This window comes from Misgurnus anguillicaudatus, chromosome 23 (genome assembly GCF_027580225.2).
Source record: "Misgurnus anguillicaudatus chromosome 23, ASM2758022v2, whole genome shotgun sequence".
Taxonomy (NCBI): Eukaryota; Metazoa; Chordata; class Actinopteri; order Cypriniformes; family Cobitidae; genus Misgurnus; species Misgurnus anguillicaudatus.
This window is the reverse complement of record NC_073359.2, coordinates 30,757,583-30,778,438: the sequence shown is the minus strand read 5'-3', so window position 1 is coordinate 30,778,438 and position 20,856 is coordinate 30,757,583. Positions and strand designations below refer to the sequence as shown.

Sequence of the window (20,856 nt, the reverse complement as noted above, 5' to 3'; positions counted from 1 at the left end):
GAGCGAGTACGAGTCATGCAACACTATACAACACTTATAACGTATGATTCACTACATGTTCGAGTCATTTATATAATATACACGCGCCTATTTCCAACATAAGACAGAAGTCTTACTTACCACGTGTAACTCGTCATGACCCGGTTCTGAAAATCCACAGCATCAAACACACACGCAAAACTCCGCTGCTAATCCGGATAATAAACTATATCCATTGTTTCCATAAGGCTGGATGTCTTCTCCTTACATCCAAAAACACACTTCTTCTTGTGCCATTGTTGACTTTTGAAATTAAACAAAGCTGAGTGGCGTGATAAGCTGTTAGCAAGCTCTAGCGTCTCCCGCTGACTGACGGCTGGGCGGGGTTTTCCAGGGGAAGTTTTCCGGCGGAAGCCCATATAAAGAAGTGATACGTATCGAAAACCCCTGAAACGTCAGAACCGTAATCGAAAAAAATTAGCCGAAACTTGTACGAACCCTGGCGAAGTGCATTCGGCACAGAAATACTCTGAAACACGCCCAACTGCATTTTTGACACTGTGCCTACGTTTAGCATGAGGAAACAACTCTATAACTGTGTTAATAAGTCAGAATGCTTGAAATACCATTAAACCCCCCCTTTAAATGCGAGGGATAGTTAGTTTGCCTCAGCTCGCTTGAAATGCATAAAACTGAACAAATGCATGAGGATTTGTGTTCGCACTTCGGACAGATGCATGAGCGCGTGCACATGAGAGAGGTACAGTGAGACAGACATGGATGAGAGAGTGCATGTATCTTTCTGCGCTCACCGTGAACAGAGTGTTGACTAAACTTCCCAACTAACAGTTCTCCGGTCACATAAAAGTCATGTGAGACCTGCTCGGAACTAAGTGCTTAGCGTCGAATTTCTTAATTTTTTCGCTGACGAAAGCTGAGTCGTGGAGAGCCGCTTCGCCATGGTTTCAGTGTTTTGGAGGAGGTCTGAAACGACGGGAGGGGGCGTGTCGCCCACATTTACTTCCCCCGGTCTGCATTTCCCCCAGACATACGTTCGTCTCCCACACAAAAACATAATTTTATTCAAAATATGTAAAATTCCGCGAAATTCCGCGTTTATACTAGATTCCGTGTTAATTAGCCAATTCCGCGATTCCGTCCGCGATTCCGTGATCGCGGAAATTATAGGGCCCTACACTACTAAAATATTTTTGGTAACACTTTACAGTGTCATTGACAATAAAAAACACTCTTTTAGAGTTAATTTTACACTGTAACAGATTAACATAATTACACTACAGAGTGAAATACTAACACTTAATGGTGTTTATTTTATTGACCTTTAACCTTTAATAACACAAAATAGGTGTTAAAATATTTTTCTTAGGGAGTTAATTTTCATCATTAAAAGTGTAAATTATCTCTACATTAGTGACAAATTAACACTAAACAGAGTTAATTTCCCCATAGTGTTAATTGTTGTAACACTGTTTGGTGTTGATTAGTGTTACATTTCTACTCAAAATAGAGTTAATTTTACTCTTAAAATTTAACACTATGTCTAGAGTTAGTTTATCACCAATTCTGAGTGGGACCAAATACACTCGGGCACAGTGTTAATTTCAACTCTTATAGAGTTAATTTAACACTGCAAATTTTACTGTGTATGATTTAAACCAGTGGTCTCAAACTCCCGGCCCGCGGGCCATTTGCGGCCCGCCCTCCCCCTCTCTGCGGCCCGCGTCACCTTTCAAAAATTATAACATAATCTGGCCCGCAGAAAAATTTTCATTCACTTTGTTTTATATTCGTTTGATTTTTGATTTAAACGTTCTAGTGTTCGTTCACATGTCGCGTCTAACAACGCGTTAAAACTAGTCAAAGCATTTAATTTCCAAAGTGATCGGGAGCGGAAGTTGCGCTACGTGGCGTGGGTCGCGTCACCCGTTGCTACGCAGCCATGAACCACGCGCTCCGTATGTCGAGGATAACGGAATGCGTGATCGGATTTTAATTCCTCAACTAAACCTCGCGTCAATCATATCATTGTAAACATGCGATCAGTTAATGTTGTCGGGACTTTGTAGTGTTTTTCCAGAGAAGATTTGTTACTTCCGGGTGGATACTCAGCTGTTACTCAGAGAAGATCGAGCTGCGATGGTGTTAGTTCTCATCAACAAGTCACAGCATCTAATGGAGACACCGCATAGAGAGGCAGAGCAGTAAATGTAATGCAACACATTTTAAACTACAGATAAGAAAAGAGCCATCAAAGTGCCCAGGTTAAGAAAAGAGAAAAGATGTGGAGAAATGTACAGAAGATAAAAGTATGTATACTGCTATATATAATGAAGTATAATATAATATCATGTAGCTTACTATTCAATTACACATAGAGCAGTATTATTATTTTTTTCTGTCCAACTAGCTTATATAACATGGACTACCCATTTAAAAGTTATGGGATCACTTTCCCTTATTAATATTTTCCCACATATAATAGAAAATTAATTAAAACTGAAATAACAAAGAACATAATAAGTCAATACTATGACTGAAAACAATCCAAAATAAATCAAAACAGAAACACTTACTGGTGGTAATTTTTTATAATAGTTTATAAATGTATACAGAAATTTAATTTGTTAGTTTAGTGCAAGGTTATAAATAGGTCTTAGTTAAGATAAGGTCAAGAAAAGATTTACTTACTTTTATAAAGTAATGTATATTAAAAAGACAAAACCACTGCTTATATATTTTCAAGTATTATTATACATTAAATAATAGAAATTAAACATGACATTTACAGAAATATTGTACTTTGAACGTTAAAATAACACTGCGGCCCCCCGATGAAATTTCTGTCTTAGAAATGGCCCCAAGCCAGTTTGAGTTTGAGACCCCTGATTTAAACCATTTGAGGACCATCCCAGAGAGCCCTACACAGTTTTCCAGTCTATGTAAGAGTATGGTGTGATCTACCGTGTCAAAGGCAGCATTAAGATCTAGTAGCACCAGCACTGATATTTTACCCGAAACAGAGTTTAAGCAAATGTCATTTATTATCTTTATGAGCACTGTCTCTGTGCTGTGATGCTGACAGAAACCAGATTGAAAGTTGTCCAGATAGCCATTTGAGTCTAAGAATTTGTTCAGCTGATTGAAAAAACCTTTTCAAAGATCTTGCCTATAAAAGGGAGAATTGAGATTGGTGTGTAGTTGCTAAGTATGATTTTGTCTATGTTACTCTTTTTTAGGAAAGGTTTAACAACTGTCATTTTTAGAGACTCTGGAAAAGTACCTGTGAGCAGAGAGGTATTTATTATTTTTAAGAGATCAGTTTCTAAACAATTAATTACCTTTTTGATAAGGATGTGGGGAGCGTATCAAGGCTGCAAGTTGATGCTTTTAGATGTACTATTTCTTCCAAGGTTTTTAAGTTTCAAGTTTCAAGTTTACTTTATTTATAAAGCACATTTAAAACAACCTTGGTTGACCAAAGTGCTGTACAACATATCTTCAAAAAATAAAAATCAACATTTACAAAACATTAAACGCACAAGAGTATAAATACGTTTTTAAAAGCCTTCTAAACTCTGACTCTGAGGACGCTGTTTTAATATATAATGGCAATCTGTTCCATAGCCTGGGGCCTGCTACCGCAAAGGCTCTGTCACCTCTGCATCTCAGTCTGGATTTGGGTACTCGTAACATGTGGTTATTCTGTGATCTGAGCAATCGGATTGGTTTGTGTTCAATAATCAAATCAGTGAGGTATTGAGGGGCACGATTGTGTAATGCTTTGTACACAAACAACAAGACTTTAAAATCAATACGAAACTGGATAGGTAACCAGTGCAATGAACGTAATACAGGCGTGATGTGATCCTGTTTGCGAGTGCCTGTAAGCATACGGGCCGCTGCGTTTTGCACCAGTTGAAGCCGATGGATCGATGAAGCCGGTAGCCCTTGATATAGCGCATTACAATAGTCGAGCCATGATGAAATAAATGCATGGATTACTATCTCAAAACTATTCCTGCTTAAGAATGGTTTAACTTTCGCTAATTTTCGTAGATGATAAAAGCTAGCACTAACAACTGCACTGATTTGCTTGTTCAGTTTTAGGTCATTATCTAATATAAAACCCAAATTCTTTGTAGCCGCTGAACGATATGAAGCGAGAGAACCCAAATCCACATTGCTCAGATCACTTTTCTCCGTAGGGCCAAAAAGGACTAATTAAGTTTTGGTCTCATTCAGTTGTAGAAAGTTATTATTGAGCCATGCCTTCAGTTCTTGAAGGCAGTCCATCAGTTGATTTATGGCAGACTTATCATTGTGCTTAAAAGGTATATAAAGCTGCGTGTCGTCAGCATAGCAATGATAAGACACTCCAAATCTTCTAAATATAGAGCCTATAGGTAACATATATATAGAAAACAACAGCGGCGCTAAAGTTGACCCCTGAGGAACACCACATATCACCTGTGCTACGGTAGAGGAGTGCTTTCCGATATTTACTGAGAAACTTCGGTTGGATAAGAAGGATCGAAACCAGTCAAGTACGGTGCCTCGTAAACCAACGTGTTTCTCTAAGCGCGACAAGAGGATACCATGATCAACAAAATCGAATGCTGAGCTCAGATCCAGCATTATTAGAGCCATGGTGTTTCCAGCGTCCGTGGACATTAAAATATCATTAAAAACTTTCAAAAGTGCAGTCTCTGTGCTATGTGCTATGTTTTTAAGTCAACAGTACCCCCTGTCTCGGCTGCACCACCCCCTGTCTTGGTCCCTGTCTCGCCTCTGCTGCCAGCTGCAGCACCCCATCCTGCTCCCCAGTTCGTCTCCACTGCCAATTCCCATACCTACCCCCTTTGCTCCCTGAAACCCTGCCTTGTTCTCTTTTGTTTTCCCTTTCTCTCCCGTCTCTACCCTGCCTCAGTTTGTCCTCCCTGAAACTGTTCCTCATGTGTCTCTACCCAAGCCTGCCTCCCAGTACCTTAAGCACTTGCCCACACCCAGTGGACATAAGACTCCTTCCACACCCAGTCCCACCCAACCTGGACCACCCCCATGAACTCTTTTGTTCCCCCACCCTCTCCCTTGTTTGTTATTTTTATTGTCAGATTTAGGCTCGTATTGATAAGGCAGTAAATATGATAGTATCTCCTGGTTTTAACTATTGCTTTGGGACATCATCTTTCAAAACATGGTATAGTGCGTCACATTTCCATTTACGTAATTCAGCCAAACACAACGCACTGGAAAGCCGGCCAATCAGTTCACACCCGTTGACACTGCACTTTCTCACAACAATGAGCTTTGTAAAAAACGACCTGTTACAAATGGGCGGGACTTAGAGCCGCTACAAAAATGTATGTGATAAATAACGTGTTTTTTGATCCATAAAGCACAAAAACACATTATATTACACCAAATACACAACGTAATGTGCTTTTTAGCCACAAAATATGACCCTTTAATGGAAACGATGAAGTTTTATGTTTGTGTTACAACTATTTGGCCTGTGCTACAAAAATTCTACCTCTGTAGCATCAGTGCTATGTGCAGAAAAAGTGAATGTACAGCCCTGGGTAAATTACTTTAATAAAATATCTGCTGTTTAATAAAATAGCTGTTTAATAACGAGGGTAGTAATTCACTAAATATTCAGTCAGTGTTTAACTATTTATATAAGATATTAGTGATGTAGTTGTCAACTTTTATAACGAAAAAATATCTGAAACGAAGGATGCACAGAGTTCATGTTTTGTCTCCGTTAACCGTTTTAATATAACACATGTAAAAAGTTTTAATCAGGTTTAAACAGAAGATAAGTCAGAGTTAAAAACAGTGTGAAAATCTCCAGTGTAAGTTAATAGTCATAAATCACTCTTACATCTACAGTATACTGTCAACAGAGTACAGATGATCATAAAATCATTATTACACTAAAAGATTTAAGTTACTCACCTCTGACAGACACACTGAAACTCCTGTATAAGGTTTTTTCATCTCTGATGATCTTCAGTTTATAAACTCCAGTGTGTTCCTCTCTGATGTCATTGATGTTGAGATCTCCAGTCTTATGATTCAGCTTCAGTTTATCTCTGAATAGATCATCATTAAATGTAGTGGGGCTTTTGTTTGCAGCTATGAGAGTTTCTCCAAATGTCCACTCTAACACATCATCTTTCTGTATGTCAGTATCAATCTTCAGATCGACAGATTCTCCCTCATTCACTTGCAATGTTTTTATTTCATCTGTAACAGCAGCAGACAGAGACAGAAACACAGAAATGAAATCAATTCAGGTGATTTTCAACTATTAAGTGTTTTATTTACTGATTATAAACATCAGCTCATATTCTTATAAATTAATTTCTGTTTATACCACGGGTCTGTTGAATGCTGCATTCTGATTGGCTGAGAAATGTTCTATGGGTGTTGATTATTTTTCTGTAAACCGCACACCTAACTTTTCAAATGTCTTAAAAATAGGCACCAGAGCAATGTTTGTGGTAACCGTGGTATAAGCGGAATAATTGACTCCGGTCCTTTGAATTATTTGAAAATAATGCACACCTGCGGTGTAACCACCTTGGTGTGCATTATTTTCTTATAATTCAATGGCCCGTCGTCAATTATTCCTTACTTATTAACTTAATCTTTTAGATTCTCTATCAGTATATAAATATAAACACAACTATAACATCTAGATGATGAATTTTTGTAAAGTTTTGATCAGCTCTTTCAATGAAACATGCACTTTTACAGCTGAAGCTCTTTCTGATTTTTCTTGTTAAATGTGTTTGTATTGCAAGCGAGGCGTCATAACTACATCAATCCAACACAGCATACTTTATTGATGTTTAATGCGAGCGATCTTTATGTCTCTGCTTACTTAGAGTGCGGACATGATGTGGTGTTATTTTTGTGTCGAAATTACAATTTTTAAGCTTTAAAATCTAAAAAATTTTCAAATATTAACAGTTTAAGATCAGAAATATGTGAGGAATCGCTTTTTTCAAGAATATATGATTATTAATATATGATGAGAGTTATGAGCTATGAGAGTTTTTCCAAATGTCCACTCTAATACATCATCTCTCTGTATGTCAGTATCAATCTTTAGATTGACAGATTCTCCCTCATTCACTTGCAATGTTTTTATTTCATCTGTAACAGCAGCAACAGAAACACAAATGAAATCAAATCAGTTGATTTTCATCTATTAAGTCTCTTATTTACTGATTATAAACATCAGCTCATAAATTCAGATTCTCTATCAGTATATAGGCAAGGTAAGGCAAGTTTATTTGTATAGCACATTTCATACACAGAGGTAATTCAAAGTGCTTTACATAGATATCGGAAAACAATCTAAGGGAAAAAATGTGTCAAAAACAAGAGACATATAAAATCACAATAAAAACAAAAATAAAGAAAAAGTAATTTTAATAAAAACAGTTTAAAATGTTAAAAAGAATAAAACAGGAGTAAAAGTGACTTGAGTTAAAAGTGCAGTCAGTGTGAAGCAGCACAGTGCTCATTCAGTAAATGAAGAGTTAAACAGATGTGTTTTTAATCTAGATTTAAAAGTGTTTACTGTTGAAGCACATCTGATCTCTTCTGAAAGCTGATTCCAGCTAGAGGTGGCATAATAACTAAATGCTGACACCTTGTTTTGAGTTAACCCTTGGTATCTCTAACTGACCTGATCCTAATGATCTGAGTAATCTGTTAGGTTTATATTAAATTATCATATATGTTATGTATTTGGGTCCAAGCCATAAAGTGATTTATAAACGAGTAACAATACTTTAAAATCTTTTCTAAATGTAACAGGAAGTCAGTGTGGACCTGAGGACTGGAGTGATGTGTGATGTGTCTTTTTAGTGATCCCAGTAATGAGTCCATTGCAATAATTCAGCCTGCTGGTGATGAAAGCATGAACAAGTTTCTCTAAGTCCTGTCTTGAGACAAAACATCTAATTCTGGCTATATTTCTGAGATGGTAGTACGCTGATTTGCTTATCACTTTCACATGACTGCTGAAATTAAGGTCAGACTCTAAAATTACGTACGTTTAAAATGAAATAAATTTTAGTCTTAAATCTAAATTAAAACTAAAATTGTGGTAAGCAGTTTGGTTCTTTATTATTTGACCAAGTGGGAGCATATACAAATTAAACAGAAGTGGTGCAAGAATAGAGCCCTGCGGGACTCCACATGTCATGGATGTCCACTCAGATTTATGGTTACGTATGTTCACATAGTAACATTTCCCTTTTAGGTGAGACTTAAACCATTTGAGGACCATCCCAGAGAGCCCTACACAGTTTTCCAGTCTATGTAAGAGTATGGTGTGATCTACTGTGTCAAAGGCAGCATTAAGATCTAGTAGCACCAGCACTGATATTTTACCCGAAACAGAGTTTAAGCAAATGTCATTTATTATCTTTATGAGCACTGTCTCTGTGCTGTGATGCTGACAGACAAGGCCGCCTTAATGCACGGGCTTACCTGGGCTGAAGCCCAGGGGCCTCCCAAGTTCAAGGGCCTCCCAAGTTTGCGTTCATGACGAGCTGATAATGTCATATTGTTTTGTAACTTGTCGGTTTTTCTGTCAATCACTCTAATTGCACGTTACATGGCTGCTGATTGGTCCGTTGTAACTTAACGTGAAATAAAATGTCAGCGGGACGCACCTATAGCCGACAGCTTAGGGCTGGCGGCAAAAGAAGTCCTGCGGATATTTTTTGCTATCTGGGACGTAACATATTTTTTATTCCGCGTAATGTAATTAAGTGCACGTTGTCAACTTGACATTCCTGCACGTTAGACTGAGTGTGACAGAGAAACAGGAAATAATCCACCAACAAATGAAAGAGTAATATCTGAAATTTCATAATAAGCACTACTGAGGTGCAGCTCTCTCTCTCTTTCGTGCGCGCGCTCGCTCGTTCGCTCTCTGTGCTGGTTCAGCTGAGTCTCTGGCATGCAGAAGTCTCTGACCCGTGCACAAGAAACTGTGCCGCTAAATTAAGAAAGGAGTTCCCGCATATAATGCTGTTAGTTGTTATAAAGTTTAAGTTTACTCGCGTTTATATCAGTGACGCGTGCGCAGCTGGAGCGATGTAGTTTGACGCAACGTCAGCTCACAGTAGGCCTACACATATCTGTTGGTAGAAAGACGAGAAAGAGACGCAACGGTAAAGGTGCAAGTCTAAGAAAGTAAAGAGCGACAAAACCATCTCAAATGATCATCCCCTGATAGCACCATTATAATCTCATTATCTAAAGATCTTATATACAGGTATGTTCCCTGTCTGTCTTGTGCATATTCATACTTGGTCGTTTTACATGCTTATGTATCAACACGTATGCATAAATACTAAATACAATGCATACTATATCTTCAATAGCCTACAAAATAAATCACTGATTAAAAAACAAGATTCTGTCTATAAAGACTTATCTTTTGTTATCATTAATGCATTTTCACTTAACTTATTATATTTTTAAAACTGTGGTGAGCATTTAGTTAGTGAGTGGCAATTTTCTGCAAATTATATTCCAAAAATTATATAAACATAAAGCTTATAAACATATAAACTTTTACACATTTTGGTTTTATTTTCACCACAAGTTGCTGTGTGTGGTTGTTAAATAAATCTAATGTCTTGTGTTTATGCTCAAGTGGGCTCAGTGATATGTTAATAACAATATTATGGTGTTTTCTGGCTCAGAGAGGGAAAACTCACTGTTGTATGTCTCGAAAGAAACTAATGCATTTTGTGATGTAGATTACCTAGATATTACACTTAAAAAAGAGACTATAAATCGAGGGGAAGGGGGGCCTACAAAACCTCTTAGCCCCGGGGCCTCACATTAGGTTAAGGCGGCCCTGCTGACAGAAACCAGATTGAAAGTTGTCCAGATTGCCATTTGAGTTGGTTCAGCTGATTGAAAAAAACCTTTTCAAAGATCTTGCCTATAAAAGGGAGAATTGAGATTGGTGTGTAGTTGCTAAGTATGATTTTGTCAATGTGACGCCTGTTTCACACATACTCCGTATGCAGGGCGTTTGCGGTGCGTGTTGCAGTACGTATGCGGTGCGATCCGTCAAACATCCGTTGTGCTTTCACACATACTCCGTTTGCAGTGCGTTGCTAACCGCTGCTTCTGCGTATCAAATAATCAGGTGATTGACACTTTCTGTTGAAAAGCGCCTCATCAATAAACTATATAATAGCCTGCTGTGTTTTTTTCTTCACAAAACAATATACTTTAGATATTATTTGATAGACTAGGATGTTTAAAATCTCTAGTGTAATGGTCAGGAAACATGAAAGGATCAAAGGTCTATTTATCTCCACATATATCATAAATATAAATTAGCATTATAACTTTTGAAGAGAAAATATAGGTGACATGCATGGTTACATTATAGGCTACATTTCCTATACTATTTATATATTTGCATAGACGAGAGTATTTATATAACGAGAATGAAGCTCATATGGCAAGAAATATTCTCAAATAATTAAAATAACAGCATAATGACATGAATAAACAGACAAGGAAGCAAGATTGACATGCAAATTGTATTATTATTACCGGAAAAACAGCAATATTACTGAAACAAACTCTGAGGTAAATACGCCAAACGCTGTTATAACTGCAACATGTCTAAATAAGCTCAATAACAATTGAAAAAAAAAAACATTATTATTTCCCAAAACGTTGTATGAAAAACATTATATTTAAAGCAAATGTATTCTTACAATCATTCAAGATCAACACATTATTCTATATTACTGAGCACGTTCGTCTCTCGCCTCGCTCTGTTATAATAGCGCTGATTGACAGGTCCGCTTCCCCGTCTATCAAACAGATCATTTTGTATAGTTCTCTTTAGAAAAATTAACCATAATTTTAACGGTTGACAAAACGGTTTTTCTCAGATTGATTATGATTTGTATTACCTTAGTTTAACTAAAAATTCCATGGTTATGGATATTGTTATAAGACAATATAAATTTGGTTACTGTTGTTTTACAAATAAAAACTAAAAGGCTATGTTAGTACAATTAAACAATGGTAAAGCATACTTTATGTATATGCAATGTATATAAACACGGTAGAATATGTAACAAGATGTTATATATATCATTTTTTTAACTCGTGGTAAGTGCTTTGCCTTAATTGCTTCATACTGGGATTAAACAAATAAAATTACAGAAAAATTTTTTTTGTGTAAATCCGTGTTCATTCTGACCACAAAACATGCGCTATCACTTTAAATCAGCGCGTGCAGCTTGCGTGCCGTATACAGCAAAAATAGACTCGCTGCCGAAACGATCGCAGCACTGCTGCACCGCACCGCATCTGCAACGGACAGGACGGACCGCATACGTATGCTGTGTGAAAGCTCTAACCTGTTAACATGGCTACGTAAAAAATTACGCACTGCAAACGCACTGCATACGGAGTATGTGTGAAACAGGCGTTACTCTTTTTTAGGAGAGGTTTAACAACTGCCGTTTTTAGAGACTCTGGAAAAGTACCTGTGAGCAGAGAGGTATTTATTATTTTTAAGAGATCAGTTTCTAAACAATTAATTACCTTTTTGATAAGGATGTGGGGAGCGTATCAAGGCTGCAATTTGATGCTTTAAGATGTTGTACTATTTCTTCCAAGGTTTTTAAGTCAACAGTACCCCCTGTCTCGGCTGCACCACCCCCTGTCTTGGTTCCTGTCTCGCCTCTGCTGCCAGCTGCCGCACCCCATCCTGCTCCCCAGTTCGTCTCCACTGCCAATTCCCATACCTACCCCCTTTGCTCCCTGAAACCCTGCCTTGTTCTCTTTTGTTTTCCCTGTCTCTCCCGTCTCTACCCTGCCTCAGTTTGTCCTCCCTGAAACTGTTCCTCATGTGTCTCTACCCAAGCCTGCCTCCCAGTACCTTAAGCACTTGCCCACACCCAGTGGACATAAGACTCCTTCCCCACCCAGTCCCACCCAACCTGGACCACCCCCATAAACTCTTTTGTTCCCCCACCCTCTCCCTTGTTTGTTATTTTTATTGTCAGATTTAGGCTCGTATTGATAAGGCAGTAAATATGATAGTATCTCCTGGTTTTAACTATTGCTTTGGGACATCATCTTTCAAAACATGGTATAGTGCGTCACATTTCCATTTACGCAATTCAGCCAAACACAACGCACTGGATAGCCGGCCAATCAGTTCACACCCGTTGACACTGCACTTTCTCACAACAATGAGCTTTGTACAAAACGACCTGTTACAAATGGGCGGGACTTAGAGCCGCTACAAAAATGTATGTGATAAATAACGTGTTTTTTGATCCATAAAGCACAAAAACACATTATATTACACCAAATACACAACGTAATGTGCTTTTTAGCCACAAAATATGACCCTTTAATGGAAACGATGAAGTTTTATGTTTGTGTTACAACTATTTGGCCTGTGCTACAAAAATTCTACCTCTGTAGCATCAGTGCTATATGCAGAAAAAGGGTAAATTACTTTAATAAAATATCTGCTGTTTAATAAAATAGCTGTTTAATACAGAGGGTAGTAATTCACTAAATATTCAGTCAATGTTTAACTATTTTTATTACACGGCTCTCTGGAATGCTTGATTCTGATTGGTCAGTTGAGACATTTGCAGGTTCGTTCTTTTCAAATAATAACCGCTCCAAAATAATAACGCATAGCCGGCACTACTTGCACGAGTAAAATCGCTCCGCGCCAATAAAGATTGCTGTCTGTTTGGCGCCATCTTGTGACAAACACTCGACAACCACGACAAGACACAGACAGCTTAACGTTACTGAGACTGAACTTGACGAAATAGAGCATGACAGCTACGAAGCCAACACACAAAAAAATACAGAATGGGCATTAAAACTTCTCAAAGACTGGCTAAAAGAGAAAAAATGGAGACAGACAAGTATGAAGCAGAGGATCTTAATAAGGTATTACGATCATTTTATGCATCTGTGCAAAGTTTCGCGGAAGGATAAAAATGTTAATTTAAAACAAATATGCCAATAAAATGTTTCAAATTCATATTCATGTCCAGTTTTTTTTCTTATGTGGCAAGTAGCCGTGTAATAAGCGTCGGGTCCTGATCACACTGTCGGGGCTTATTTCCCAATAACTACCGGCTGCCTCTACATTATCCCTTACATATAAGATATTAGTGATGTAGTTGTCAACTTTTATAACCCAAAAAAATATCTGAAACGAAGGATGCACAGAGTTCATGTTTTGTCTCCGTTAACCGTTTTAATATAACACATGTAAAAAGTTTACAAAGTTAAAGTTAAAGCTTTATCTTCAGTTAAAATCAGGTTTAAACAGAAGATAAGTCAGAGTTAAAAACAGTGTGAAAATCTCCACTGTAAGTTAATAGTCATAAATCACTCTTACATCTACAGTATACTGTCAACAGAGTACAGATGATCATAAAATTATTTTTATACTGAAAGATTTCAGGTACTCACATCTGACAGACACACTGAAACTCCTGTATAAGGTTTTTTCATCTCTGATGATCTTCAGTTTATAAACTCCAGTGTGTTCCTCTCTGATGTCATTGATGTTGAGATCTCCAGTCTTATGATTCAGCTTCAGTTTATCTCTGAATAGATCATCATTAGATGTAATGGGGCTTTTGTTTGCAGCTATGAGAGTTTCTCCAAATCTCCACTCTATCACATCATCTTTCTGTATGTCAGTATCAATCTTCAGATCGACAGATTCTCCCTCATTCACTTGCAATGTTTTTATTTCATATCTAACAGCAGCAGACAGAAACACAGAAATGAAAACAATTCAGGTGATTTTCATCTATTAAGTGTCTTATTTAGTGATTATAATCAGCTCATATTCTCATAAATGAATTTCTGTTTATTAACTCAATCTTTCAGATTCTCTATCAATATATAAATATAAACACAACTATAACATCTAGATGATGAATTTTTGTAAAGTTTTGATCAGCTCTTTCAATGAAACATGCACTTTTACAGCTGAAGCTGTTTTTGATTTTTCTTGTTAAATGTGTTTGTATTGCAATCGAGGCGTTATAACTACATCAATCCAACACAGCATACTTTATTGATGATTAATGTGAGCAGTAGCGGAGTGGCCATCGGGAAAGTCGGGATATTTCCCAGTGGGCCGGTAGTGGGCCGGTAGTGTTTTGAGGCTGCGAGGGCCGGTCTGATAATGGATAATACATTGCACGTTTTATAGCAACCCCGTCTGATGTGCGGCCGCTTCCCTCTGGTCAAACTGTGCAGCCTCTTTGCTCAACACAGTAGGCTATATAAAAGTGCTCAACCTGTTCGCCAGGATTTTAAAAAAATATAGGGGGATTATTGAACGGCCCCTCTCCAAAATGCATAGCCTGTCGGCCTTTGATGTGAAAAGCCGCGTCGCCGAATACCTGTTTATTGCAGTACATATGCGGTCGGATTGATCCATCAAGCGGAGACTATTTGATAGAAAGTGTGGATTAAGGATGTTTAAAATCTCTAGCTTGGTGGTCAGTACTTGAATGGATAAAATCAGCACATTTGCAAAGGTTTATCTCCATATGGCTATATATAATAAATAAAATTTAGAAGGGTAACTTTGCAGTGTCACATTTTATATTTCCTACTATTAGATTTCTATAAGATTTCCATATTAATAGACGAGAGTATTCAACTGAAATATATAAATATCATCACAACATTATTATTTCTCAAAACTTTGACAAAAATTATTTTCAAATGAACTGTATTCTTACAGTTATTCAAAGATGCACACATTATTCCGGATATGATTTGAATATTAGAGGAGATAATATAACGGCAATGAACGTCTCATATGCCATTAAATATCCACATATAAATTAACTTTACAGCATAATGAAATTAATAAAAAGACAAGGAAGCAGGATTGGCATATTATTATTAGCGGGGAAAAAAGCAATATTACTGAAATAAACTCTGAGGTAATGCGCCAAACACGTTAAAATAAATATGCAATAACGGTGGAAAAAACATTATTATCTCTCAAAACTTTATATGACAATAATTATATTTAAAAGAAATATTCGTACAGTTATTCAAAGATGCTAAAATTATTCCATATTACTCCCGTTTATGAGCAGATTCATCTCTGGTCTCGCTCTGTTATGTAATAGCTGATTGAGGTGCGCATCTCCGTCTTTCAACCAGGTATCATTTTGTATAGTTACTCATTTAGGAAAATTAGCCATGATTTAATGATTTTATTAATATTATGAAAATGTTTTTTTTTGGGGGGGGGGGGGCAAATTGATTACGATTTGTATTACCTTAGTTTTACTACAAATAGGCTACGAGACATTTTTTTTACCACGGAGGGCCGGGGGTATACGAATTTCCCGGTAGATTTTTTGGTCCCACTCCGCCCCTGAATGCGAGCGATCTTAATGTCTCTGCTTACTTAGAGTGTGGACATGATGTGGTGCTATTTTTGTGTCGAAATTACAATTTGTAAGCTTTAAAATCTAAACATTTTTCAAATATTAACAGTTTAAGATCAGAAATATGTGAGAAAGCGATTTTTTCAAGAATATATGATTATTAATATATGATAGGAGCCCTGATTATTATACTGAAAGATCTCAGTTACTCACATCTAACAAACACTCTGAATCTCTTCTCTGTGGTTTTTCCTCCTCTGGTGATCTTCAGTATATAAACTCCAGTGTGTTCCTCTCTGATGTCTTTGATGTTGAGATCTCCAGTCTGATCATTCAGCTTCAGTTTATCTTTGAATAGATCATCATTAGATGTATTGGGGTTTTTGTTTGCAGCTATGAGAGTTTCTCCAAATCTCCACTCTATCAGATCATCTCTCTGTATGTCAGTATCAATCTTTAGATTGACAGATTCTCCCTCATTCACTTGCAATGTTTTTATTTCATATCTAACAGCAGCAACAGAAACAGAAATGAAATCAAATCAGTTGATTTTCATCTATTAAGTCTCTTATTTACTGATTATAAACATCAGCTCATAAATTCAGATTCTCTATCAGTATATAGGCAAGGTAAGGCAAGTTTATTTGTATAGCACATTTCATACACAGAGGTAATTCAAAGTGCTTTACATAGATATCGGAAAACAATCTAAGGGAAAAAATGTGTCAAAAACAAGAGACATATAAAATCACAATAAAAACAAAAATAAAGAAAAAGTAATTTTAATAAAAACAGTTTAAAATGTTAAAAAGAATAAAACAGGAGTAAAAGTGACTTGAGTTAAAAGTGCAGTCAGTGTGAAGCAGCACAGTGCTCATTCAGTAAATGAAGAGTTAAACAGATGTGTTTTTAATCTAGATTTAAAAGTGTTTACTGTTGAAGCACATCTGATCTCTTCTGGAAGCTGATTCCAGCTAGAGGTGGCATAATAACTAAATGCTGACACCTTGTTTTGAGTTAACCCTTGGTATTTCTAACTGACCTGATCCTAATGATCTGAGTAATCTGTTAGGTTTATATTAAATTATCATATATGTAATGTATTTGGGTCCAAGCCATAAAGTGATTTATAAACGAGTAACAATACTTTAAAATCTTTTCTAAATGTAACAGGAAGTCAGTGTGGACCTGAGGACTGGAGTGATGTGTGATGTGTCTTTTTAGTGATCCCAGTAATGAGTCCATTGCAATAATTCAGCCTGCTGGTGATGAAAGCATGAACAAGTTTCTCTAAGTCCTGTCTTGAGACAAAACATCTAATTCTGGCAATATTTCTGAGATGGTAGTACTCTGATTTGCTTATCACTTTCACATGACTGCTGAAATTAAGGTCAGACTCTAAAATTACGTACGTTTAAAACTAAATAAGTTTTAGTTTTAAATCTAAATTAAGACTAAAATTGTGGTAAGCAGTTTGGTTCTTTTTTATTTGACCAAGTGGGAGCATATACAAATTAAACAGAAGCGGTGCAAGAATTGAACCCTGTGGGACTCCACATGTCATGGGTGTCCACTCAGATATATGGTTACCTATGTTCACATAGTAACATTTCCCTTTTAGGTGAGATTTAAACCATTTGAGGACCATCCCAGAGAGCCCTACACAGTTTTCCAGTCTATGTAAGAGTATGGTGTGATCTACCGTGTCAAAGGCAGCATTAAGATCTAGAAGCACCAGCACTGATATTTTACCTGAAACAGAGTTTAAGCGAATGTCATTCATTATCTTTATGAGCACTGTCTCTGTGCTGTGATGCTGACAGAAACCAGATTGAAAGTTGTCCAGATTGCCATTTGAGTCTAAGAATTTGTTCAGCTGATTGAAAAAAAACCTTTTCAAAGATCTTGCCTATAAAAGGGAGAATTGAGATTGGTGTGTAGTTGCTAAGTATGATTTTGTCTATGTTACTCTTTTTTAGGAAAGGTTTAACAACTGCCATTTTTAGAGACTCTGGAAAAGTACCTGTGAGCAGAGAGGTATTTATTATTTTTAAGAGATCAGTTTCTAAACAATTAATTACCTTTTTGATAAAGGATGTGGGGAGCGTAGCAAGCCTGCAATTTGATGCTTTAAGATGTTGTACTATTTCTTCCAAGGTTTTTAAGTCAACAGTACCCCCTGTCTTGGCTGCACCACCCCCTGTCTTGGTTCCTGTCTCGTCTCCGCCACCAGCTGCGGCAACCACTGTCTTGGTCCAACCTGATCTCACGAATTTCCGTGGCATAGTCACGGAATTTTGTGCTCATTTTTCCGTGGCATTCTCACGGATCTCCGCATTTTTCCGTGGCCCTGCTACGGACTGTCTTTTTCGTGGCATTCTCACGGATTGGTTACTCAACTGTTTTGTCCTATTTTCTTACCATTTTTGCTTCGGTTTAGGGTTAGATTTACATGAAATGACATCCCTACCCAAACCCAACTCTAACCCCAACGCCAGGCAACAATTGTTTAAAGTTAAGAAAATATAAAAGAATAAAGCAGAAAAAATTGTATAAACCAATAGTTAAAGTGGCATATTAACGCAAACACCAAATCTAACCCTAAACCGAAGCGAAAATGGTTTGAAAATAGGAAAAAGAAGTTGAGTAACCAATCCGTGAGAATGCCACGAAAAAGACAGTCCGTAGCAGGGCCACGGAAAAATGCGGAGATCCGTGAGAATGCCACGGAAAAATGAGCACAAAATTCCGTGACTATCCCACGGAACTTTGTGAGATCATGTTGCTTGGTCCCTGTCTCGCCTCTGCTGCCAGCTGCAGCACCCAATCCTGCTCCCCAGTTCATCTCCACTGCCAATTCCCATACCTACCCCCTTTGCTCCCTGAAACCCTGCCTTGTTCTCTTTTGTTTTCCCTGTCTCTCCCTCCTCTGCCCTGCCTCAGTTTGTCCTCCCTGAAACTGTTCCTCATGTGTCTCTACCCAAGCCTGCCTCCCAGTACCTTAAGCACTTGCCCACACCCAGTGGACATAAGACTCCTTCCCCACCCAGTCCCACCCAACCTGGACCACCCCCATGAACTCTTTTGTTCCCCCACCCTCTCCCTTGTTTGTTATTTTTATTGTCAGATTTAAGCTTGTATTGATAAGGCAGTAAATACGATACTATCTCCTGGTTTTTACTATTGCTTTGGGACATCATCTTTCAAAACATGGTATAGTGCGTCACATTTCCATTTACGTAATTCAGCCAAACACAACGCACTGGATAGCCGGCCAATCAGTTCACACCCGTTGACACTGCACTTTCTCACAACAATGAGCTTTGTACAAAACGACCTGTTACAAATGGGCGGGACTTAGAGCCGCTACAAAAATGTATGTGATAAATAACGTGTTTTTTGATCCATAAAGCACAAAAACACATTATATTACACCAAATACACAACATAATGTGCTTTTTAGCCACAAAATATGACCCTTTAATGGAAACGATGAAGTTTTATGTTTGTGTTACAACTATTTGGCCTGTGCTACAAAAATTCTACCTCTGTAGCATCAGTGCTATGTGCAGAAAAAGTGAATGTACAGCCCTGGGTAAATTACTTTAATAAAATATCTGCTGTTTAATAAAATAGCTGTTTAATACCGAGGGTAGTAATTCCCTAAATATTCAGTCAGTGTTTAACTATTTATATAAGATATTAGTGATGTAGTTGTCAACTTTTATAACCAAAAAAATATCTGAAACGAAGGATGCACAGAGTTCATGTTTTGTCTCCGTTAACCGTTTTAATATAACACATGTAAAACGTTTACAAAGTTAAAGTTAAAGCTTTATCTTCAGTTAAAATCAGGTTTAAACAGAAGATAAGTCAGAGTTAAAAACAGTGTGAAAATCTTCACTGTAAGTTAATAGTCATAAATCACTCTTACATCTACAGTATACTGTCAACAGAGTACAGATGATCATAAAATCATTATTACACTAAAAGATTTCAGTTACTCACCTCTGACAGACACACTGAAACTCCTGTATAAGGTTTTTTCATCTCTGATGATCTTCAGTTTATAAACTCCAGTGTGTTCCTCTCTGATGTCATTGATGTTGAGATCTCCAGTCTGATCATTCAGATTCAGTTTATCTCTGAATAGATCATCATTAGATGTATTGGGGCTTTTGTTTGCAGCTATGAGAGTTTCTCCAAATCTCCACTCTATCACATCATCTCTCTGTATGTCAGTATCAATCTTTAGATTGACAGATTCTCCCTCATTCACTTGCAATGTTTTTATTTCATCTGTAACAGTAGCAGACAGAAACACAGAAATGAAAACAATTCAGGTGATTTTCATCTATTAAGTGTCTTATTTACTGATTATAAACATCAGCTCATATTCTCATAAATGAATTTCTGTTTATTAACTCAATCTTTCAGATTCTCTATCAGTATATAAATATAAACACAACTTTAACATCTAGATGATGAATTTTTGTAAAGTTTTGAGCAGCTCTTTCAATGAAACATGCACTTTCACAGCTGAAGCTCTTTCTGATTTTTCTTGTTAAATGTGCTTGTATTGCAAGCGAGGCGTTATAACTACATCAATCCAACACAGCATACTTTATTGATGTTTAATGCGAGCGATCTTTATGTCTCTGCTTACTTAGAGTGTGGACATGATGTGGTGTTATTTTTGTGTCGAAATTACCATTTTTAAGCTTTAAAATCTAAACATTTTTCAAATATTAACAGTTTAAGATCAGAAATATGTGAGAAAGCGATTTTTTCAAGAATATATGATTATTAACCCTCAAACGCTCCTCGTTTTCTGTTTACACTTCTGGCCCTTGGGGTCTATATGACCCCAAAATTGAAAGCGTAATTGTAAGAAAAATATACATTTTCAATAATACAAATAATATATCATTTTTTTGTTTACTTCTCATCTATACAATAAAGCTGTGTTTTGAGAGATGTGAAGTAGTTTTGTACCTGTTTACCACTAAAATCCTCAACTACACAATTGGCTTTCCTGAAAAATATCAAATTTTTACAAAAATTCACATAAATTATTATCTAAATTTGATTTAAATTGTTTTTAGATATTAATATAGGTGTGAGGTGTTGAATTCAGGCATCGGTTTTTAGAAAAAAACATAAGAGAATTACAGTGTAGGAATTAAATCATTTAGACCGGCAGATTCCCATAGAGACCCATTCATTTGCCTGGATATGGACAACTGCTCAAATCATTACTTTTGAGATACATTTTGTAAATTTATGTTTATATAAACATTAGAAAGGATATTAAAAATAAATATCATGTCAAATAGTAATTTTTATAGCTTTTGATGCATTTTGAAATGTCTGTTTT

General features: G+C 36.9%; 1 long non-coding RNA gene across 1 annotated transcript in view; it reads right to left on the bottom strand.

The window, feature by feature from the left end:
* The window catches only part of LOC141359253 (uncharacterized), a 452,145-nt gene that overhangs the window by 314,560 nt on the left and 116,729 nt on the right, over positions 1 to 20,856 (bottom strand). The window lies entirely within an intron of this gene.